Source organism: Lepidothrix coronata, unplaced genomic scaffold, assembly GCF_001604755.1.
Source record: "Lepidothrix coronata isolate B3197 unplaced genomic scaffold, Lepidothrix_coronata-1.0 Scaffold77, whole genome shotgun sequence".
Lineage (NCBI taxonomy): Eukaryota > Metazoa > Chordata > Aves > Passeriformes > Pipridae > Lepidothrix > Lepidothrix coronata.
In genome coordinates this window covers 3,972,841-3,997,610 of record NW_016690257.1, presented here as the reverse complement: position 1 = coordinate 3,997,610, position 24,770 = coordinate 3,972,841, and the positions used below count along the sequence as shown (strand labels likewise).

Genomic DNA, 24,770 nt, shown 5'->3' with positions numbered 1-24,770 from the left:
TTCAAGGAGTTCCAGGATCACATGGCTGCCATGATAACGTGCTCTACAGAAAAGATCTGATGCTGAGGGGTAGAGAGATGCTGGAGGAAAAGAATCTGCATCTCAGGCACCGGAAGAAGGAATTTTACCCTTCCCTTGTAGACCACAGAGAAGCTGAAGGGGATGAGAGAATTAGTTTGGAAATTTGCTTTGTTGCTTCTCACAGAGGTCACATGGGTGGAGATACATGTTCATTCCTGGGGGCAGTCTGTGAATTTAAGGCTGAAACTGACTGAGGTGAGTCTTGCAGAGATAATTGCCCGGAGGAGAGAACATCAATTAAACTTATGAAATGGAAGACACCACAGAGGATCATAAAAAAACCCCCAACATTTAAGTGTCTCTGCCAGCAGATACGTTGGATTATCATCTGCTACCTCAGATAGGAAAAGGGTGACCAGCCAATAAACACCACAAAGATGCCCAACCACACAAAATGCTACTGGAAATTTCCACACCAAGACAGTAGTCCACCTAGCAGTACTTTTTTATGATTTTCCTCTATATGATTTATAGCTGAAAGTAATATAGCCAGTGCCCTGGCTAGTCTGATGAGATCTAGTGTCATATAGAATAAGTTAATTACATAATTGCTACCATGAATTCCACTGTAATGCTGTTAATATACAAAAAGTGTTCACAGGATTGGGACCTAGACTGCCAGCTCATGAAACTTTCCCTTAATTCTTTTTGTAATACTGCTCTTCTTTGACGGCACCAAATTTGAGAATCTCTTGGTGAGAGATCTATGTGACTGTCTCTATGACTACATAAATATTCATATAAATAAATGTACAAATATCTACAGATGAATGTATAAATATCTTTACATACAGAGATTTGAGCAAGCTTTAAAATACATATTTATTCCAGCAATGTCAACAAAATTATAACAGATGAAGCACAAAATTTCAGCTGGTGTGGTTTTTAAGATTTTTCAGTACAGATTTGTACTCTCTAATTTTATATATTTAGTTAATTGCTGTAAGTTATGTCTTGGTCACCCTTCTATTTCTCTACAGTTGAAAGAGAGAAAGAAATGAAGTTATTCTTTGAGAAGGTGACTCTGATCTTTTTGGGTTGAATCACCCTCTGAAGGTGCCTATTATATCCCTGCCTAAGAAGCCAATATAGGAATGCTTCTTAATTAGCATGCTGGCTAAAAAAAATGAAGTTGAATTTGGTCCCTAGTTCCAATTCCTTGATCAGCCAAATAAAACAATGCTTTTCTTTTTCTGAGGCAGATCAGTAGAAAGCTGTTTGAAGTCAGTAAATTTCGCCTGGTTTGCACAGTAGTTGACCTCATCTGGGGACAGGCATCTGGGACTGGTGACATCAATTCTAGAGGTGTCAGCTCAACATGACTGGCCTCAGACACTAACGTTACAACTTCTTGACAGCTGAAGTTACATGAGGTACTCCTCTCCCTCCTCTTTTTAACATATGCATGTTTCCACTCAGCTGGGTAAATCTCAGATTTCCTTGCAAAATCACCTCTTAAAATTCAAACATAGTCAGGATGAAACACAGTGGGTTTTTACCAATTTCTTACAATACTGTACCTACTATTCAGGGCAGAAAATTATTTAGGTCTGAGCTAGGCACCTAGGCTCCATCACAGAGGAAAGAGGTAATCCACAGGCTCTGTCTTGCTTTTGGTAAAGTGAAAGTCATCTTGAGATGGGTATGAAATGTAGGACTGTCTTGAAACAGTGATAAATAGAAGGAGAGGTGTTATGAGACAAGAAGAGTGAAGATAACAGTACAGCTGCTAAACATCTGAACTAGGGGTGCACAGGCTGGAATTCATCTCATTCAACTTCTGGGTGAGGGAAAGAGCATGACCAGAGGGTCCACTACTGGCAGCTGAAACACTCATGGCATCTACCAATGTTTGCCATCAACTTTAGCAAAAACCTTGATAACTAATTATCAGGTATCTTACTCTTAGTCAACTTAAGTGGAGTGAGATGGATTCCATACCAGATATTTCCTATGGACGTATATTTGTTCAGTTTAACTGTTGAGTTGGGAACTGGCCACAGTCCTTCAGAAATTCTCCTGTGCTATAGGCTCAGGAATTTTAAAGCCTGGAAAAAGAGTATTAGCTCATCTAGTCTAACCACTTGGATACCATCAGCTATTTACTGCCACAGAATTACAACTGTACTAAACCCAGTCATTTGCTTTTGCTTAAACTTAATCTGTATTTGGCTACATCTACATTTCAGTTTTGAACTGAAGACATCAAAAGCAAGAGAATTTCCCTCATCTCTGTAGTTTGTTCTGAGAGTTAATTCCCTTCTCCACTATAAATGTGCACCTTTTTCCCCATCTGAATTTGCCTGGCTTCCAGCCACTCACTCTTGTTAAGACTTTATCTTCAAGATTCAAGATCCTTTTACAACCCAGCATATTTCCCTTCGGAGGCAACCTGCACATGGTCACAGAGGAAATATATAACAGAGCAAGGAACCAAACCTTACACTCTGAAATCTCAGGATAATGCCCAGATCATCAGCTCATCCATGCTGCTGACAGCACTTTGGAGAATGGGGATGGATAATAGTTATTAATGCAGCATGTATAAAGGGTTTTACAGGTGGGACTATGAGAAAGGACAGTGCTACCTCTGCCTCCTCCAGTCATACACACTGCATGTGGCAGCTGCAGCTCCACAGAAGAGACCTGGATATACAGCACACAAATGTCTCAGGAACTCAGCAATGTGTGGCTGTGGCCTCTCATGAGACAGAGTTTCCCATATTTCGGCTTCAACCTGTTTCTAACCTAATAGCAAATGTCTGCCTTGATTGTACTCTGACTTTCATGGACCAGATGATGCTCTCTGCAACACTGCAAGTACTAGGTGCTCATGAGCCATCCCTCATCCTCCTCCTCCAGCTTCCCCTCCTGGCACCCTGAGGTTATTGTGGTAAAGACACGTGAAAGGGCACACAACTTATATGGAGAGTGGCAAAATTCATATATGAGAAAGCACCTCCCTGGAGCTTCACCTTGCTGTTGTGAACTGAAGCTCTGCTCTCTGTCTGCTGCAGCCCCACATAAAAAGAAAATTGTTTCTCATAAATTACTTCAGGAATGCACATTGCATGTTAATTGTAAAATAAACAGCTTAAATTCATTTCATTGAGCACAACATCAGAAAGAAAATGAGCCAACTGCAGTAGATTATTTTTGTTGGATAGGTTTCAATCATCTTTACTGATGCCCTTCATTCTTCTCCTGATTACCATCACTAAAAAACCCCATAGCAAATTTCATCTGAGTATCTAAAAATAGAGATATTTATAACTTAGCTGTTTTTGTCTCACACTTCTCCTCCTCCTTTCCTCCTTGCATTTCTGATCAGACTTACTTCAGAGCCCGGTGAAATATGTAAAACATCCATGCAAAGACTATGTACAGAAGGGACTCTGGGGGCTTCACCACCTTCTTTTCTATCTGTACCAAAGGAGTAGCCTCAGTCCAGTCCCATTTGCTCTGCCAGAAGTTGTTGTCCCACAAGACTTGCTCTCTCAGCTGCTTCTGTGAAGAATGCCTGTCTTCACTGAGATTCAACCAGGTTAGTAAAGAACTCCTAATTAAACAGGTTAAGCAAACCCAGTTTGCTTTCATCAAAAAAAAAAAGAGCGAAGTGGGCAACACAAACAGTCCATCCTGCAGGCCAGCAAGAGCAGAAGGGAATACATGGGGCAGAACAAAGAGCAGCATCTTCTTCAGCTATTTGCACTGCAGCCCGGAGATGTGTGATCAAGGCATTAGTGCAAATTCTCATTTGGAATAAAAGTGCCACAGCTGCATTGATTTCACACCAGCAAGGAGCCACCTGATAAGGTGGATGAAAAAACAGCAAGTTTCTTTCACAAGTCTCAGAGACGGGTGAATGTCACCCTTCTGAGTTTGATCTTTTGGTTGACATCCCAAAAATTAAGCAATTCATATTGAAGCCAGGAGTCTACATGTCGAGCCTACATGATCACTTTGTAGGTTGTAAGTCATACCTTAAGGCACAAGATAACTTGAAACTTAGCCCAGGCTTGTTTTAAATTCAGCTCACATTCACAGAGCTACAAACCTCAGTGAACTCTGTGAACTTGGCTCAGTTTTAGGGTTTGAACAGTCCAGGTCTAAACACATTTAAAATACTTTTTCTTTTTACAAAAGCAGCCTGGGCAACAACTGGAAGCCTTGGGAAAAGTTCCTCTGCATAGGAAAATAGCTAATGCATCAAGTTATGGTTTCTTAATGGCATTCAATTAACACATCACCGTTGTTAGTTGATTAAAAATTAACTGTGAATACACATTTAACATTTAGTACTTATAAATGTTCCTTGATTTATTAAAATTGTCAGGAGTTAAGGAGTCTTGGGATAAGCAAGGAATATTTTCTTTGCCTATTTTGGTAACTCTGTAATGAAGCAAGCAGCTTTTAATAGAGAATTCAGACTTGCTGAAAACTTTTCTGTAAAGCACATTATAAATCATTCTGCAGATATTAAACACTCACTTTGCTCAGTTCATGTTGTTTGTGAAAGTGTGTGTGGACTAGCAGCAGTTGCACCAGAAGAAACCCCCTATTTCAGAAGTGCAAAAGAAGAGAGTGTTGTTGGGAAGATGAGCACAGATGAGTTCCTTCTCGTAGTGTGTTTGCCGATGGTAAATTTTCTCCACACTGACTTTTTGTATTGCAGTATGGCAACAAATGCCACCACGGGCCTTTTGCTGCATGGCATCCCAGTGCCAGTGCTACATTAACAAGGCAGGAGGTGACACTCCCAGCCTGTGGTCCGGAGCAAGCAGCTGGACAGCCAAGCTCGGGAGAAGCACAGCCACAGGGTGGGCACGATGAGCATACTCCACATGGAGGGTTTTCAAGTGACTGGTAATCCCACCTGACCTCTGATGTGACTTACAGGACCGCCTCAGGCAGACCCATCGATGCAGCCAGCCTGTATTCCCTACCATTTGACACTGGTATAGCTCCTCCTCTTATGTGGGATCCTCCTAAACTCGGACATATCAGTACTGATGCTGCATACAGGGCTGGCTCTGACTGCACGTGCAGTTACTGCAATCACATGTTCAAATAGACATTTAAGCCTCTGAAGAAATATTTGTACTCTCAGATGTGGCTAATGTGTTTATTGAACCAGGTCCAGGCAATGACAGGCATGAGGACACTGCGGAAATAGAAACAGTCCAACCAAGAAGCAGCAATAGCAGTGCAAAACACTCAACATTTCAGCTAAAGAAGTCAGGGAAAAGAGGACTTTCCTCCTACCTGAGCACTGACATTTCAGGTCTGTCTGCTTTAGTCCACAGTCGTGCCTCTGATTAAGTGTGTGACATATGGATGCAGATCACAAAAACAAGACCCCTACAATGTGAGCATTTGGTCACCCTGCTTATGAGGTGCTGACAAAAATCTTTTAAATACAGAATTTGATTTCCAACACCATAATTTTATGTTTTTGCCCTTCTGCATTGCTCTATCCCCAGTAAAAAGCACGTGAGAATAATTTAAAAAAAAAAAAAGAAAAGAAAATAAGAAAAGAAAACAAGCTTGGGAACACTTTTTATCACGTCCCCCTCTGACTTGCTCCCAGGGAACACAGCAGTGTTTTTCCCTAGTTCTGCACCTAATGAAACTCTTGTCATGATGCAGGGATTAATCTGATTATTTATTATTTGCATTAGGATGATACCATCTGCCCTTCCTTCCCCTCTCTTCTCTTCCTCCCTGTATGATTAGAAATCTGTTGTGTTGAGCAAGACGGGTACTGTGTTAAGAAAAAGGTGGTTATCCTTGTTTCAAGGAAGGGAAGTGAGGTGGGGAGAATTTAATGATTTAGATGGAGTTTGCTGAAGCACAGTCAAAAGCATCCTATCCATTTCTGTGGGCTCTGTATCAGGCCCTAAGCATAAGCCTGCTCTGCATAAAACATCACTGTGAGACAGAGATTTAAATTGGCTCCAAAATAGCTGAGTGTCTGCACTGCAGCATCACCACCCGAGGAGAGGCTCGTTCTGGCTGTGGGAGCAGACTGGTCATCCCAGCCTGGTGCTGGTAAACTAAGGTCCTGCAGCCTCCTCATTCAGAGCTGGTTCAATGTACAGCACTCCAGGGTGTGTTGAACACAAATGCCCAGGATAATCTTCCTCAACCAACACAGGAAGCAGTAAAATGAGAAAATAGTGTTTCCATCCGTAAACTGTACTTCACCACCATCCAGTCTTAAAGCATATCTTGCCATGCTGATAAAACAGGATTCAGGATGAACTGAAAGTTAGACATTGTTTTTGATTTCGTCTCTTCTCGAGTCTTCTGCCATATTTATCATGTCTCTCATCATGTCTAAAAATCCAGTTTATCAGAGATGACTGAGAGGGAGTCTCATCAATGTCTGTAAGTATCTGCAGGGAGGTGTCAGAAGATGGAGCCAGGCTCTGCTTGGTGGTGCCCAACAACAGGACAAGAAGCAATGAGAGGGTGTGGAGTCCCCCTCATTGGAGGTATTCCAGAACTATCTGGACACCGTCCTGTGCCATGTGCTCTGGGATTACCCTGCTTGAGCAGGGAGGGTGGACCAGATGACCCACTGCAGTCCCTTCCAACCTCACCCATTCCGTGATTTTGTGATAACTGTTCCATAGAAAAAGCACTCATAGCATATCCTGTGTTGGAAGGGACCCACAAGGATCACTGAGTCCAGCTCCTGACCATGAACAGCACAAGTCCAAGAATCACACCATATGCCTGAGAGAGAACTCTGGCAGGAAAAGCATTGCTTTATGATACCAACAGTGTAACTCGTAAATAGGAGAAATACTTTTTAGTGCTCATTTTTAAAATGAGAGACTTTCTATATAGCAGTTCTCAGACAAGTCTTTTAAGACATCTAGATACTAAAAGATGCTAATAAGTGATAACTGAAGTTAAGATGCTTGTCTTCTGCTGAAGTTAATGGGAATGAAACACATAAACACTTTTGAAAATCTTCCTTTGTGTCTGCTGATCTTTAATCTAAGCATCCTTGAAAATCTGAGTCTTGTGTGCTCTTAAAAATGAGATGTCTGTGCATGTCTGACACCCTTAACCGTCGAAGTATTTTGTTAGTGTTACTCAAAGACAGTGATGTCCCAAGAAAAATCTAGCACTAATGACCTTTTTTGCCAAGTGGGGATACTGACCTTCACATGGTGACACTGGCTACACCCCACTCAACTTACCAGACTGGTCTTGTCTCACCATCTGCCCACATGAACCACATGCTGCTGTTACCAGCAATTACTACTTAAGTCTGAGCCTGACATTCTTCAAGGAAATGAAAGGAAAGGGCTTACTCACCCCAATGCTCTTTCTGTAACAAGTATGACAGAGTTTATATGCCTCAGAGACAGAGAAGGATCTACTCAGGCAACAAAAATATCTCACATAAAGCAGGTATTTGTCAGGTTGTGAGATAAAAGGCTCATCTACACACACATAGAAGAGCCCCGGAGATAATATTGGGGAGGGGGAGAACCCAAATAACTTCAGGAAAGAAATGCACCTCTGTCATGCCTCATTTCAGGGCTGTCCATAAGGAGCATCACCGCACTGTGGTGAGTCACAAGAGCTGCTCCCTGGAGCCCCTCAGGGACAGAGAGAGGTTACTACCCAGTGACACTTTTGGGAAGAGTGTTTTGGAATAGAATGAGACTTACTATGGGATGTTCAGGGGAAGTCAAGAACAAAAAAAAGATGGGAAAGAGGACTGAGAGAGTCAAATGTTGGTAAACTGGAGGGAAAGGGGACAAAACAGACAGCTGTGTGTAAATAGGACTGGCCAGTGCTCTTATCTGTATCCTCTGTGTGTGTGTCTGTGATGTTGTGTGCAAGGTGCCTGTACCACCCTGGAAGGGGGCTGCAGGCTCAGGATGTCCTATGTCCAGGTGCCAGCAACATGGGGGAGATTGGGATTCACAGGCAGCTACTGGTCAGATTGAGTGTCTGAGCCCAGCTACTGGTGGATCCATATTTTATCCATATGTGCATATTTTGTGCCGAGAAGGGGGGATGTGATGGGTTGTTGGTGCTGACTGTGTTTGTGCGAATGCTCCGTGTGTGTGTGAGGTGTATGGATCTGGATCCACCTCTATATAAATACTTATGGTGTATATATGCGTTTGTGTGCCTGCTGGGAATACATGCTCTGCCTCTGTACTCATTGGATCTCTGCTGTGGATCTGAGGCAACCTCCACCAGGCTGCTGAATTTGGTCTTTCCCTAACAATATTCTCAAGCCACTTAAAAATGCAGCAGTGCCATATGCTAACCTGAAACAAATTCAGCTATCTCAGAGTCAGATTTTGGAGGTTTGGAGAGACTACTGCATCGTAACGCTCTGTTTGATAAGCTTTGCCAGCCAGATCCGAGGAAGGGAAGGAGAAAAGGAGGTACCTTTGGATAGTCCTGTCAGGCAGATGGACAGGGGAGCTTTTCTTTTCAGTTGAATGATCCCAAGCACAATTGCAGGGAACAGTTTATGGTGCAAAAGGAAAGATAATAAGAATCTAATGTGGAGGAAATTTTCAGATTAACAACTGTCTTCTCACTCTCTCCACAGGCTGATATTGCTTGGTGCTTTCATTTTCTGTTACGCTTTAAATCCAAGCTGACTATGATTTCTATTGATGAAGGCACTGAGACTAAGAGCAGTTGGGTGCCTAAATATCTCTGAATATCTCTGTGGACATAGCTCTGAAGACTCTGGGCATTCAAAATTCAAAATGGGGTTAGATTCCTCCAGCTGCAGAACAATAACTTTTATAGCCCTTTTCCCCAGACAGTCTCAAAGTCTGGAGTTTGAGACTATAATGAGAAATTTAGAGCAATTGAAGTCTCTTATTTCATATTCATCTGAATGAGGACAGCCTGGAACCTGGGATATCTCACTTTTTCGTTTAAATAGCTAGACCTTTTTTATCTATGAAAGGGGCCTTGAGTAAAGTAAGGCCTTGTGCTGAAGTTGAGGACATGAGGGGTGGTTCAAATTATACCTATCAGATTCAGAGGCTTAACTTTGCCTAATTCATGGATCTCACTGGGATTTAGGCTAGAGTTAGTCAAACCACTGTTCAAATTTGGGGGTGCCCAGTGTATGTTTTCAGAGTAAAAGCATAGACACCCAGAGAGTTTATGACTCCCATAGATTAAACAGCTGAAAGGTGTGGTTTAGATGACAATTTAAATGTATATTTGGCACCAAATTTCTTCTTTGTGAGTGATCCTGAGATAAATTTATGAGGAACAGAGCAATGAGCTTTGCTGGCACTGCTTGCAATTGGAAAAGGTTTCATCTCACCTAGTTTTTTCCCATTCCATCAGGTAGCACTGAACTCGGGCTCCTTCCAGTGATAGAGATAAGCAGAAGGAATACCCTTCTTCTGCAAGCTATGCAGCGTGAATTACCTCCTTCATAGTTCTGCCTTCCTCTTTCACCTATGAGAAGGAAATTGGATGTTCAGCTTAAAATAAGAACAGGGAAGAAAAGATGGACCTTGCATTGAACCACACTCTTTCTTCCCGAAGCCCTCTCCTAGCTGGCAGTGACTTTTAACCAGAGAAAACTCTGTAAACTGACCACTTATTTCAAAATCTTATTCTGTAATTGGAAGATGTTCACTAGCATGGTGCAGCTTGTTAATTATGAAGCATTTAACATGTGAGGCCAGATTTTGACATCTTGACAATGATGGCAATCTTGTATACAAATAGTCCTGCTGTAATAAATTGGACCATTTGTGTAATGGGATCTACCCAAGGCTACGAGTGACTCTGTGAATCCAAATCTGACACCTAATATTTATAACAGGAGACTAGATGACTCAGGGCTTCGTAACAAAACACAGAGTTTTCCAGCCTCGGGCTACCTGCTTTAATCTCACCGCTGTCAGCTGTGACAAAAAGTCAGCACCACATGACAGCTGTTCAGAGACATCCTAATGAGCGGGTGATGTCGGGGGTCCCGGTGGACATCACCCCGGGAAGCAGAGCTGCGCCCCAGCCCCTGCACTGGCGGCCTCCGGGTCAGGGTCGGAGCATGTCGGGTGGCACAGGGACACCGGCACTGCCGCCACTGCTCCTGCGGCAGCTGCTCCAGGAGAACGGCACGTCCCGGCACTCTGGGCACAGCGAGGACAGCGCTCCCCATCAGCATGCACAACCAAAAATAATCCCCTCCCCCTGCTCCCCGACAACTTTGGCTCACCAGTGAGGCCTAAACCATGTAATCTTTGGGGAGCGCAGCAAACCCGGAGACCATAATTAAAATATGTTAATCTACACTGGGCACTTACCCATGGATAAACACTTCAATTTGGCACAGTTTCCTGCAATCTTCTGAGATTTGCGACTGATCTCAGAACCCCACTCCTTTCCCTTTTGACATTTTTAGTCTTACTTTTGAGCCAAAAATAAATAAATAAATAAAAACAAATAAGAATTTAAGGGAAAAGGAGGGAGAGGAAAAAAAAAAAAGACACTTGTTTTCCTCATAAGCTTTGTAATTCCAGTACATTTTTACTGGGGGTGGGGGAATGCTGTCGCTAAGCTATGTGTTCATTACAGCCAGGGGGAAAAAATGAGGTTGGCTCCTAGTTTTGCTTATGTTGTTAAAAGAGCCTCTGAAGCTGCAGTTCTGGAACAGGTCTCCTCTTTCTTTGAAAGCATGCTGTTTGATAGACTGTCATTTGTCCCCTCCTTTCAGAAGAGCCAGCTGGCAGCTAAGTGCTAAAGCCAGTGACTTGCATGTGTTTTTCTGACATTTAACAAATGGGAACAGCTTGCAAATCTGCATTAACTCACTCTGTCTCACAAATAATCATCGGCTACGCGGTGTAGACATTCAGAACATTAGCGCAAACACAAAAGGGAGCGGGAGTCTGTGGGAAAAACAAGTTGGCAAATAAAAGCTGTTTCACTAAGGGACAGATAAAGCCTTTTGGTTCAGATGGAGGGTTTGGATATAGATCCTGAAGTTGGGGGGTGCATGGAGGTATGAGAGGAGCGTGGAGAAGGTAACTAATCCTCTCCCTCAATCCGCATGGGAAGCTATCAGATTTGCACCTAAAATGATTGTGTCTTTCCCCCACCATTCACAAGTGTTTATCAGTGGAGCATTTTCATTCTGCAGCCACCGCCTGAGACAGTCTAAGGAAAACACAGAAAGCACACCCAACACCAAGTTGTTTCCTCATCAGTCCTTCTCTGTAGGAGCTTATGGATGTCCCCAGTTTTTTCTCTTTGTAAATTAACATAACAGTCTGTTACTAGGATAATGAATACCATGGCATTGTTCAGGTAATAAAGGGATTTGTATAAACTCAACACATGATTGGTTCTGAGGCTAAAATACAGCAAGTGAAACATTTACCTTCTAGGCTTAGGTCTGAGATTTGGATTCTTCACTTGAAAAAGAAATGCATACTTAATTGCTTTAGCCTCTCTGAAAACTATAGCCACAGATTTAGGGAGTGAAAGAAAAATCCAACTGTTACTTCATCTTAACCTGTCTTATTTCTCCCTTCTGAAGACTGAGAAAGCCTCATGCCTAGGTCACAGTGTAGACATTTTCCCCTGCTGTCAAAATATCCCCATCCTTTGTAGGTTTACACTCTTATAGGTAATGGGAGGAAATGAAGCACATGTGAAATTATGGAAAAGCCTCGCACACAGACCATATCAGTTTGGGGTCATCATCTTCCTTTGCAATGGCACTCAGGCCAGGACTCCAGCATTTAGAGCAAAACCCCTTCGTTACTGAGCCTAAGTATTAAGTTCTGTGCCTGAGAGTCATCAGAGACTCATGGCACCTGCAAGTGCATCTCTTGAGGCTGCAACTAGTGAGTTGCAGTAACAGAACTGGTCCCCCTCCCAGGGCAAAAGAAAACTCCCACAACAATGGCACATTTAGGTGGATATGATTTCCAGACAGTACTTGATGGATTTGAGTGCCATTAAAAATTGTTTTGCTTAGTGAACTCAAAATACTTTGCATTACCAGTAGCTGAGAAGGACACGTCTTGGCTGCCTCATGCAGCACAGTAACATTTCAGAAAATATCACTCTATGTGAATGCACCCGTGTTTCTGACACAAGTTAATCGAGAGGATATAAACTATATACTGCACCACTTTGTCCCTGAATATCCTGCCTCACGCTAATGACAGTCTAACATATTGGCTATATGCAAATTTTTCACTACTCTCACTAATGCCAAAGAAAGCCCAGGATCAAACCTTGTGCCAGCTTTTCCACTAGGCAGAATTCATCAGCCTGTACAACCCTATGGGGACATAGCCCTTCAGGAACCTGCCTGACCTGTAGGCCAAGACTTAGTGTGCTCATGACATTGTAGACAGCTGGACCCTTCTTCCACTGGCAGCAAAAGCAGCCCCATACTTTCCTGGGTGTGCAAATCCTGTCCCAGAAAGAGCAGCAGAGTCACAGGTGCTGGCTGGCTGTGTCTCCCTTCACCTGAAAATCTGCAGGAATGTTTTTTTGTCTTTTGGGGTTTAAAGATTCGGGATTCATTGAATCAGAAACCTGATCTACAGGGTGGCATCCCTGCTTATGGCAGGGAATTGGAACTAGACGATCTTTGAGGTCCCTTCCAACCCAAATCATTCTATGATTCTAAGCAAATAAAGAATTATTATTTTTACTTAAGCTATGTTCCTCCCCTTTCCCCCTCTACTTGTCTACTAGTAAAAATCATCTGGTCATTCCAATCAGGTACAGGAAGTTCAAGACCATGGATGATAAATTATGTGCACCATCTCTAATTACTCTGTCATCTGTTTTCCTGTAAGTACTGGGCAATTTCAGTGAAGCCTGAAGTAGGGAACTCGAGTCACACTTCCTTGTCACATGTGCACTGTACTTTGCTTGCTTCTCTGAAATACAAACGCTGTCATTTTTCCTGTAGCATCCGTATTTCTTTTCACCACATCCCTCTACCTCCTTCTCTCTCTCATTCTCTCTCTCTCTCACAACACTTGGCAAGTTTCTTCCTGACAAAATGTCCATCTGTAAAAAATAAATGGAACAATAACACCTTGTAGGCATGATGTAAGTGTTGCTTGGGTTTTATTTTTGTATGAATACTTATATATTTAATTAAACACAGTCCTGGCAGCTTTGTAATTGCTTAAGAGTGTTCTAACAAAAGCCTAACTGCTGAAGTGGGCAGAATTGCATATTCCTTCATTTTTCTTGCTCTCCTTTAACGCATTCTGTGCAGTGCAGCAGTGAGTGTATGATTTACTATTGTCCTGGAAGAGTCTCTGCAAAACCTTACCTTTGATTCCCTTCCCCACCTCGGACTGCTCATACACACAGGTACACATTTTGTATCTGCAGTGGTCCCAAGGGAAGACCTGATTCATTCCTTAAAACTACCTGCAGTCAGTGAAGTTTCACCATCACAGATGAGTTTGGCCCCTTCAAGCAAAGCTCTGTAGTGGTTACAAGATATATATGAAACAACCCAAAAGGTATTCCATTCCAGATTATGAAGCAGCAGATCAGGCAGACAGATGGAGCAGCAGGCAGACAGGAACAGATAGGATTTTATCTCAGAAAAAGAAATGGCAAATAATTCCATGGCTGAGCTAGGAGCAGTGCAGCCATGGAACAAATATTTGAAAGGAATTTCAGGGACTGGGAGGCAAGTTGCAACTAATAAAATAGATGTTACCAAGTGAAGGGCAAAGAGTTCTCAGGCATGCTTATGTCAGGTTCTGCTCCTTGACCCCCTCTGATGTTATAGGACACACCTGGCCAACAGACACAAGCAGTGTGTGACTTCTGAAGATGTTGGGGTGCATTTTTATAAAACAGGAGGGAACAAAATAAAAACTGCCCAGAAGTTTACTTTTGAACAACCTTCATCCTAGAACATAAGTAACTCCCGGCCAGCAGCTGGTCAAACTGAGGAACTGCAGGGTAAAACTCACATTCAGAGATTTCACCCGAGGTCTTATTACCAAAGCCAAACCCACTGGTACAAAGCCATTATGCAAGAGCAAATCTCAGTGATGAGATCAATGCTACAGCCATTCCTGAGACTTTGTTTTTGTGAAAAATGTTCCTGCTCACAGGGGCTGCCATGAGACTAATGAATAGACTTTGTCCTCTAGGAGAACTTGTCCTGTGCTCAAGGAGCTTTAGGTCAGGTCCAAAGCTGTTGGTTTTCTGTGATGAGGCTTGTCATGGACAAGCAAAGAAATATGAAGCAACACACAGAGACTCACCTTTCCTACAGAAAAGTTAGGCCTAGGTAACAAAGTCTTTCCCTGCTAACTCTCTGTATCATTTAAAACTGCATAACATTTTTAGATGCACCTTTCCAACCTTAATGTTATTTACTGTTGTATAAAGATATTACAGGATTGTTTCGGTTTGCCTTTTTTTTTTTTTAGTTGGATAATCAGAGACACCAAACAAATATTTGGAGGTTTTAGAGCTCAATGGCACAGAATACTTCAGAGATAAATCGTTTGAGATACTTTTAGAAAAGACCTAGTGGTATTTTTTTTTTTTCAGAGAATAAGAATCAGCCTAACCTTTCCATGTACATTAAGCAACAGTATTGATCTGCAAACCTCCAGAGACAGCTTATAGGCGGGAGAGGTCAGGAAGAAATGCTCCCAGTTGCACAGCAGGGTGTTCATCGGGAGGAACCTGAGAGAGATATTTGTTATTCACAATTTCCTGGAAAATCTCACTGACCTCTCTGGTGCTACTCTCTGCTCTAAAAAAAATTGGGGGAATGAAGCCAAACCAAAGCACCAGATTAAACTATTGTGCCTGGGATGGAATGGGAGAGGTTACCTAGCACAAAGTGAACAGGTTTGAGTTAATGCTATGAAGTCAGTTAATGCTGAAAGTCCAAAATCTGCAGGCAAGGCACATTCTCAAATTTCCAGGTAGCCACCGCAACATCATTCCCATGGCTGGAAATTCCTCCCCTCATTACTTTGTGAAATACATTGTTGGTTCTGGAAACTAGAAGTGGAAAAAGAGAGCTGCTGTAATTGAGCTGTCGATTCTCTAGACCTGCTCCCTATCTCTCCCAGCCTTTCCTCCAGAAAATGTAAAAATTGCAAAAAGTCAAAAACTAACACACAGGCATTTATGCCTATGCAGGCATGTGTTTGCATGCATGTGAAAGAGACAGATGAGGAGAGGATTCCTGACCCAGAAGTGTGATTAAATCCAAAGCAGGTTGATAAAGAATCCACTGTAGTAGGATGTATTAAAAAAGAGAGTTATTGTATCTTCTGAACTGATCAAGGTGATAAAGTAACTGATCACACAGAAGAACTGCTGGAACTGCAACCAATTCTACTCTATGAGTAAACAGAGTCCTGTGGCTCATTCAAGAGGCTATAAATTTAAGCTTAGTATTTCAGGTCTATATCTAAAGAGTGACAGAACCTCATATCTCCTGATTCATCCAGAAAGAATGCATCATCTTTTTGTACCAATCTAATCAGGAACACTTTTGCCATGTCCATTTTTCTTCTTAAGTCAAAAGAGGCACAGGAGAGATTTAGTTTCATTTTTTCTTTTTTTTTTTTTTCTTTTTTACATGTATTTTTTTTCAATTTTTTTTTCCCTTCCTACTGGATATGGAGAAAATAAAACCAGCCTCGACTTTGCTAAGCCTCTGACACAGGTACCCTCACTACACATCTCACAGCAGAGCAGCTCATTTCAACCCTGTTCTTTAAGTACCATCTAGTGGTTACAAATATATTTGCATTTCTGTTGTTGGAGGATCTTCAGAGTCAGATTCCTGTATCTTTTAGAGCTGAACTAGCATTTTCTGAAATGCAATAAAAAGCAACACTCTTCCACTTATTATTCCTCCCCTTTTTTAAAAGAACATAAAATCTTCATGTCTTTTTACCCACCTTGTCTCAGTCCCACTGAGAGCAACTTCAGAGAAAAAAGGGCTCAAGAAAAATGTAGCTGTGTCTTTTTTTCTTTTACATACAGAAGATAAATGTCAAACCATGATCCTGCATTACCTTATATAGGTAATTTTTTTCCATTGAGACCCCGACCCATATGTCTCCGAATATGCATTTGAGAATTGGCCTTCAATTTGAGCCATTTATTACTTTTGAAAGTATTGCTCCATCTATCTGCCTGTCTTAAATTAATATCTCTCTTTGTGTGTTCCCCTTTCCATATTGCCTGCCATCTGTTATGTGATCACTGAGAGATAAGCCTGGTTTGCTTGTTCGATCAGTTATTCTGCTTTCTATTTCAGTGGACATTGGTTAAATGTACCCATGGTGTTGCTCCCCCGATATCAGCAAAGTTACACCATGAACAGGGAGAGGTGACCTCCTCTTCTCCACCAAATCTATGTGATTCTCTTCCAGTATGAGGCTCTGAATGTCAGTCCCCTTCAAACAATTGTTTGGGAGAAATTAGATTTTGTCTCATTCTAAAATAGGTGTTTATGACAGTTTACATGAAAATGTTGCTTAAGGCACCTGGCTTCCCCCGTGATTACAAAGGTTGCTCATCGATGCAGGTCAGAGGGGGCCCCTGGACCATGACTCAGTTCCTTGCCATCAATGTCCAGCATTGGTCATGCTCCTTACGGAAGAGCCCTCAGGAGACCTCTCCTCTGCCTGATCAGGGCTGGAGGGAACAACAGCAGCTCAAAGAGCCCAAAACCAGGTATGATTAGTTGAGTCCTGGCGTGCTCAGGCTTTATGTGCAGGGCAGAGCCGTCAGGGCAGCACGTGGAGCGAGGGAATGATGCTGTTCACCCAACTGCAGGCTCCAGGACTGCCCCAGTAACTCCCCAGGAGCCTCCAGCAGCCCTCACTGGCTCCTTACCGGCTACAAGGACAGCCTGAACACCAGCCTGGGCATAAACATCCCTAGGTGTCTAAATTCAAGTGTTTTACTTACACACAATATCCCACTCAATACTTCAGTCAGCTAAAATTTGGCAAGACAAATTCCACCACAGAAGGTTACTAATTTCACCTTGTAAGTCTAACTGGCAAGTGATGTGAGAAAAATAAAGACAATAAAACATTTATCATTCTCACACTGCCTCAGCACGGGTTATTACCCTCTCTGAGTTTGTCCCCACAAACATTCAATTTGGCGTTTGTCACAAGTGATGGAGCAGGATCCCATAAAGAAGGTCCTGCTGCTGATGCAAAATGTTTCTGTTCCTGGTTCTCAGTCTCAGCTGCTTATTTCCTCTCATCCACACAGGAGATTTCCAGCCAGATCTGTGTGTAATCTAACTCTGGAGATATCAGGAATACGTGCATGAGAAGAATTCTTATTATGACAGTCTAAAAAGTCAATAAAGTTCCTGAGAAAACCATCATTTAACTACTTTCCATTCGAAAAAATTTAGAGATTCCCCCCTTTTCCTGTAAGAATACTACTCATGCTGCTTGTATCATATATCATAAATTGCTGCCTAATGTTGAGCTGTGAATTTTCATCCTAGAAATTCCGCTGGAGACATTTTGACATGAGCACAAGATTTATTGCTGGGCAGCCAGTGGATCTGATGTCTGTGATGACAGATATTCTTTTTTCAAATGAGTATAATGACACTGAAAAGAACAGGATCAAACTTAATGTCCCTGAAGTCTTTTTCTGTGAGTTGGAGATGTACCCACAAGCAGATTTCTGAGGAATCCCCATCAGCAGAAGCAGCAGCACCATATATGTTCATTAAGCAAGAAAAATGTACATGTTTGTTTTATCAGGCAAATGTATTTTCCCTGCAGGGTTGGAGGCAGGAAGGTGGGATGTGGAGATCTTAAGCTAAACTAGTGACGAGATCCTGCTCTTACACAGGAAGACATGGCACATCCGTGGGCTACAGCACATTTCTGTTACATTACCCAGAGTGAATAGTTTATTACGTATCATTACCTCTGAACAACAGATAATCAATTTGGATGTGTCCTTATTTACCTGGACAAACACTGGAAGGCTTTGCAATTTAATGGCCTAACTGTTTGTTAGAACAAATAGACCTATTCAATTCCGAGATCACAGTCAATCTGACGGTTTATAGCTGGTTGGTTTCTGCTTTCAAACTGTGAAACTCTGATTTGTTCTCAAGGTGTAAAATTAGCAGTAACATTTTCACATGCTAACAGATAAGTCCCTTATTGAAACATATGACTGCACTTGCTCATTGCAGAGTGAAAATAGCTTTGCTCAAAACCCCAGCACAAAGCCTGCGGCCTGCCTGAGTTTCACAAAAGCCCTGAAGTGATACCAGGTGTGAACCGGCCCAGGCGCTGGCTGTCTGCTCAAGAGTAAATTTCAGCTACTAATTTACAGGTTGGAGCAGGATGTTTTCCACTCGTTATTAAATTATACTATTTGTATACAGCTCTGCAGAGTAGCAATGGAGTGCTTGAACAGAGCATGGGTATTTAAAACAGTAATTCTTCATTTCATCTCTGAAATGATTAGCCTTGGTAAATCATACCAAATCCTGAAAAGGGTCGTTAAATCATCTCCCCTTGGTTTAGTAATATATTCCACAGTGTAATCACACTAGTGTAAATAATCACAAGATTAAAAAATGAAGGAATACCTGAACTCAAACCTCTGGCTGCAGATCCTTGAAACCAAAGGAGTGGGAACAGCATACAAGGAAGGGAAAAGAAGCAAGAGAAGAAAATATATTGGTTATTTTTTCTGTTTAGTTGGGTAAGCCAAATTAAATCCTCAGATTCAGACAGCCAAGGCAAATTTTGAAAATATCAAATCAAACTACAGTGAGAGAGTTGAGGATGGAAAAAAGTCTGGCAAATGGAACATTCTGTAAATCTGGCCAGTATGGCATGAGTTGCTGTTTCCAGTACAAACAGCACCTTATCCAGCAATATCCCAGCATGAATCTGCTTGAGAAACTTACTGGAGTTTGGAATTATAAAAATGACACCTATTAGGATGTACTGAAAAATACATGTGGAGTATACGTGACAAAGGAGATACTCCAGAACACAGTGATCAAAGAGGATGCTTCAAAGTGGCACGTGAATGCTTCCAGTCCTCTTTGTCCAGAGGACACCTCCACCCAGATGTGCAATTTATCTGCACCTATCTGCATTTCTCACTGTTTTTCTTTAACTTGAGTATCATTTGTTCCTACAAGGAGAGGTAATTATACGGTAATAATATTATTTTCCTGCCTTGACATTGCCCCTTTTGCTTTAAAAGTCCAGTCTCTTTCAATCTCTCCACATAAAATAGGTTCTATATTCCCTTGATAAATTTAGTAGTCCTTCTCTGTAGACATTCCATTTTGGATTTCTCTTTTTGTGGCCATTAGTGCCTGCAAGGTCCTGACAGAAAATTCCTGTACTTGCCTTTCATTTAGTTGCATCACTTTAATGATTTGCAGACGTCACACAACTTCTATAAAACCCAGGTTTCTCCCCCTTCCTCAATGATTACTGATGATCTATTTACATCAGAAATGGCTAAGTTAAAATTCCTCCAAAGCTTATGAATGATATCAGAGAATTGTTTGAAAAGGGATCTTATCAGCAACCTGAAGGAAAGATCCACATCTGACACAATATTTTTATAAAGTCCATTTACATTGTGGCTATTTCACCCTTGACCATGCTGAGATAGACTACTTTTTAATTAATAAATATTCCCACTTAGCTCATAGAAATTAAATATAACAATTTTCTGAAATGCATGTTACTTAATCACCAACCCACAGAGAGCAAATGCCTTTCAGTTCCCAGTGATACCTCCAATACCTCTGCTTAAAGACTTGATTACCTAACAACAAAGCTAACACATATTGTCATGTAGATTTCCACATCACAAAGCTTCTAAAGCCCTAGATTTTTTTGTTTGTTTGTTTGTTTGTTTTCAGCATTTTCGGTTCAAAGTTTTCATCAAACGAAAAAGAAAAAATCCACAGTGTATCCTCCTTCTTATTACCATTAACATTAATATTATCGTTGTCATTACCTGACACAGAAGTAAGTTCTTTTGCTTCTTACTAAGGCTTCTTGCCTTGGGATATCTGTGAATGACATAGGAGGCTTTTACTGGAGGTCCTGAATAAACTTCCAGAAACATTTTTGGACGATGATGCTGTGAGGATTTATTCAGTTATTGCCAGGGATCAATCTTTAAATTAACTGTGCCTTTATAGTACTAAAATTCTGCTTTTTCATTAATGGCATAGCTTAATTGCTTCTCAATCAGGGGAAAAAAATAGAAATAAGAATAAAGAAAAAAAGAAAAGCAGCAAATACCTGCCTGACTTAACCACATTAAGCAGCATGGTGCAGAATATAACTTAACAGTCCAGTGAACTGTCAGTGGCAGAAGTAATTGGAAATTGGTGGGATAGTTCTCCATGTGATGGGGATAGGAGTTTTTCATGCCTGTTTTTAATGGGCAAATAGCTCTCAGGGCAGCTTCATATTCTGTCATTAATTTGTAAAGATCCTTTATAATGTAGAAAAGTTAAGATAGCAAAAAAAAAAAAATCCAATTACATGTTTAATGACTTGGCATTTGTGGTAATGCTATCTAGCACTAATTCACCTGTTAGAAAACAGTCTATCTTTTAGCCCCTGGGGTTAATAGAGTGCAAAAGCCTAGTCTTATCAGAGGGTGGGAGAAAAGTGAGTAATTTTTTCCTACCAATAAGGAAGAAAAGCAAGAATGACAAATTCGATTACGAATTTTCAACTTGCTTTTTTAAAGCATAGCACTACTATTTATTAAACGCTTTTTAAAAGGAAATAATGAATTTATAAATGCTGGTGCCTAACTGGTCCTCGGGATTTTGCAGAGGCATGTGTGACTCCTTTCCCTTTGTGCCCAACATGAGCACCCACCGGAGTGAGGTGTATACCCAAATCTTGTCTCGGTGCTGCAGTGCAGAGCCTGCCCTCGAGAACAAGGCCTGCTTCACTTCTACATGGAAATGGGATCCGTAATCAAAAATACGGTTTGATCAGTCAATAGGTGGATGGATGGATTTATCTTGGCCTCAGCTGCGTGTTCATAACCACACTGAAATCAACAGCGGATGCTTAAATGGAACTAAGAGAATTTGTTCCACAACAGCAAAGAAATACAGCTTATGCAAACATACATATTCATTTACATGTCTCCCTTTATCAGCCACTGCTTTATTTGCATCTCACGCTGCATAAAAGGTTAGCAAAGGCCTTTGTAATGAACACTTCCATTTTAAAACATTTAAATAGTCTGCAGCATAAATTGCATATTCTAACTGACTGCTCTGGTGTGAATTTCTAAGTCCACTAAAAGGAAAAGAGGCAGCATTTACCGTGTTTATGCAACAACTTCTTTGCTTAATACCAGATTTGTCTGTGTCATGGCTAAACTAGGATTAGCAGCAGAAATACTAAATGATGTTAGAATTCAAACAATTTTGTGTAGTCCATGTAGAACATGGAAATACTGGTAATGTAAAAAAACCTGAAAAACAAAAAATAAAAACCCCAAACAAAACAAACAACTGCCATCGCTCCAGTCTCTAAAACCAGGAGTTTAACATTAAAGATAAGTTCTGTCTAATAGATGGAACACAAGCCCTGAAATCAAGGCTTATCACCCCTGTTCCTGGTTTGTGGTTCATCTGTCAGGAGTGAGCTAATCAAGGCTGAATACTGAGCATCCAGACTACTGAAATCCAGTGATTTCATCTGGAATTCTGTAACCTCTGTGTTTTCTGAATAAGAATGTCTATAACTTGTACCTGAACCCTTTCGGGTCAATAGTGGGTTTTGTCCTTAATCTCAGTTGGAGCAGGAAACATTGAACCTGTACTCCATCATCTCTCATCTGTGGCACAGAAGATACAAAATTCAACACATCTTGAAAAATTTGGATGTGTCTGATGCTTAGAGAACTAACACTTCCAGTGTGCTGTTCAGGGATCTGGAGGTTACAGAGAAAATGCATTTATCTCAGCTAAGGGAGGGGATTCACCCTATTCAAAATTAGCTTATAAAAACAGGGCTTAATACAAGTAGGTCATGTAAGTCAATTTTTTGAGAAAAACAGGACTGCAAGTGGTGGTACACCCTGACCTCACAGAGTTATTGAAGGTAGGTGTGATTATACTGCTCTTGAATATTACTGTTGCCTTACCTTGACTCTAATGCAAGGGGAAGCCAGCCCAGACAAGGTAAAATTATGTATCCCAACATAACAATTTAATTTTAAAGAAGTTAACAATCTTTTTTTTTAGGCCTGAATCCTTATTTGGATTTGGAAGCTATGAAAATAGAGTCTTCTGTAACCGGAGGGATGGAGTGATGGATGGACTGTAACTGCATGGATGGATGGATGGACTAAATTTTGTCTTTCCTGTATGGTCAAAACTTATGTTCGCGCTTTTTATGTTTGTTATTTTCTTTAAGGTGTTATTATTGTTGCTTCTTATTTAGAACAACCTAAAAGAGATGTTCAGCTACTTTGCAGAAGCATGGGGTGCAGAGTCAAACTTGTTTTCCCTAAGTTAGTTGAAAGTGATGTGCCCTCATTCCCATGGCAAGGAACATTTCCTTTAGTGCAGCTGACAAGTTTTTCAAGGTGTTTCTGCACATCCTGTAGGGAAAGCAAATTGTCATCAAAATTGAAAATTCAGAATATGTTTTTTTTTTTCCCTGAAGGTCCTTAGGGCTCTTGAAATGCTAAGCAGAAAACTGAGCTCAATGCATATGGAGGAGATTTTCATATTTTAAAAGTCAGACAGAGTGTCAGCCAGCAGACGCAGCAACTCCAAGAATCTTCAAAAAGGCAGAAGCAGGAAAGTTTACTGCTTGTTCCACGGACACATTATTTTAGCCTGTGTTCTGCAGATTGAGAGGCAGATTGCCTAAGGTCAGAGGGTGACCCTGCCCTGCAGCTTGAGTATTACTCCTTTTTTTTTTTTTTTAAGTGCAAATTTACATTTGGCTGCAACCTGCCTCCTTAATGATGGATCGGCCTTTTGTGCAGGTATGAGCTCTGATTGATGGGGCACAGGGATAGGAGAGGAGAATGGAGCAAACAAGTTTATAAATTTGACATAAGATTTGAATCGCAGCAGGAACTCTGCCAGTCTCCTTAGGCATAAAATTGGACTGGCTGGAGATAGGTACTGCATGTGTGATGTTTCAGCACTTATTGCTTTCATAATATCTTTACTTACTCAGTTAACAGACTACTGAACTTGCAAAATCTGGCAGACCAGGGGTTTTTTCTTTAAAACAAATTTTACGATGTGGGGAGGGAAAGAAATAACTGAAAAAACTAAAATTACATACCAGGTCTTCATCTGGGGTAATCTAACATAATTTACTTGATTTCACTGGAGTTACACTGATTTTCCCTAAGTGATGACCTGCCTCAGTATTCTTATTTTGGTTTAGCTTTTCTTTTTTTTCCCTTCTGAACAGGCTGTGTTGACATTTCATGTTTCCTATTATTATTATTATTCCTTCTCCTTCTTTGTTTTGGGAATTATATGGCTTATTGACTAAACAGCATTAGAAAACTAAAGTTAATGGGCCAAACTCTTCCCTAGTGCAACTTTATTGAGTTCAAGTTATATAGAGTTGAATGAGTTCAGGGACTCCTCCAAAGGGGGTTATTGCAGAGGCTGATTCTACAACAAAAGGGAAGTCCACAGCTTTGTTGTCATTTCAATGCAAATTAAACATTGCAAGAAGTCCAGCGCTTCGTATTTAGCTGATGGGATGAAATCTGAGTATACTGAGCACAAAAACATAAAATCATACCCTGTTTTAATGGATTAGAACAAATATTTAAATATTATTAAGAATTCCTTTAATAATACACCTGTTCATGTCTACCTGTTCCATGGAGAACTCTGAGTTGTATGGCCAACCAGAATGACCATCTTATCCACCATATGATTATGCCTGGAGAGATTTTAAAGACATGTAGATGTGGTACTTGGGGACTTGGGTTAGTGGAGGGCTTGGCAGTGCTGGGGGAAGGGTTGGACTTGAGAATCTTAAAAAGGTCTTTTCCAACCTAAAAGATTTTGTGATTTTTAAATTCTATCAGTGGCAACTGAGGGAGGGGCTGACTGACTGGCATGACAAATGCCCCAGGAGCAAGGTGAGACTCTTGTGGTTGTGCCAAAATAAAGAACGTGGTTTCTAATCAGCACATTACAAGGACAACTTTGTTCCAAGGCTAGAACTGTGAGAACAATCAGTTTTTAGATCCAAATGATACTACGAGGTTTGAATTTAACTCCAAAATAACTGTTTTTGTGGACACTTAATATCATTCAGTATCTACAGTATAAGAATCAGTGACCTTTTAATGCCCTTATAAATAAATATAAAACATATATTTGAGGAACGGAAGGGTGTGTTCTTTTCTAAAACTCCATTCTTATCCATTTTTAAAGGAAATACAACAACCACGAGCTAAACACGTCTCCACTGTGGTTCTGAAAACCTGGCCATTGCAGTGTTATCCAAATAGCAGAAACTCTCTCTGCTGTACATCCAGCATGTAAAGTCTTTCTCAGGATATTACTAGAGGGGAAAAAAGCAGTTGCCAAGTCAGTTTTGTTCCAGTTCATTAGTGACCGAAAGTCATTATCGTCTGACAGATGT

The 24,770-nt window shown here is 41.1% G+C and overlaps 1 long non-coding RNA gene across 2 annotated transcripts in view; it reads right to left on the bottom strand.

Annotated features, from left to right (window-relative positions):
• The window catches only part of LOC108499676, a 41,962-nt gene that overhangs the window by 12,299 nt on the left and 4,893 nt on the right, over nt 1–24,770 (bottom strand). For both annotated transcript variants that reach the window (XR_001875628.1, XR_001875627.1), the window contains 3 exons: nt 20,116–20,170; nt 18,716–18,742; nt 9,413–9,549 (listed from right to left, as the gene is read on the bottom strand). This is a non-coding gene — a long non-coding RNA (uncharacterized LOC108499676). The remainder of the gene's footprint in view (nt 1–9,412; nt 9,550–18,715; nt 18,743–20,115; nt 20,171–24,770) is intronic.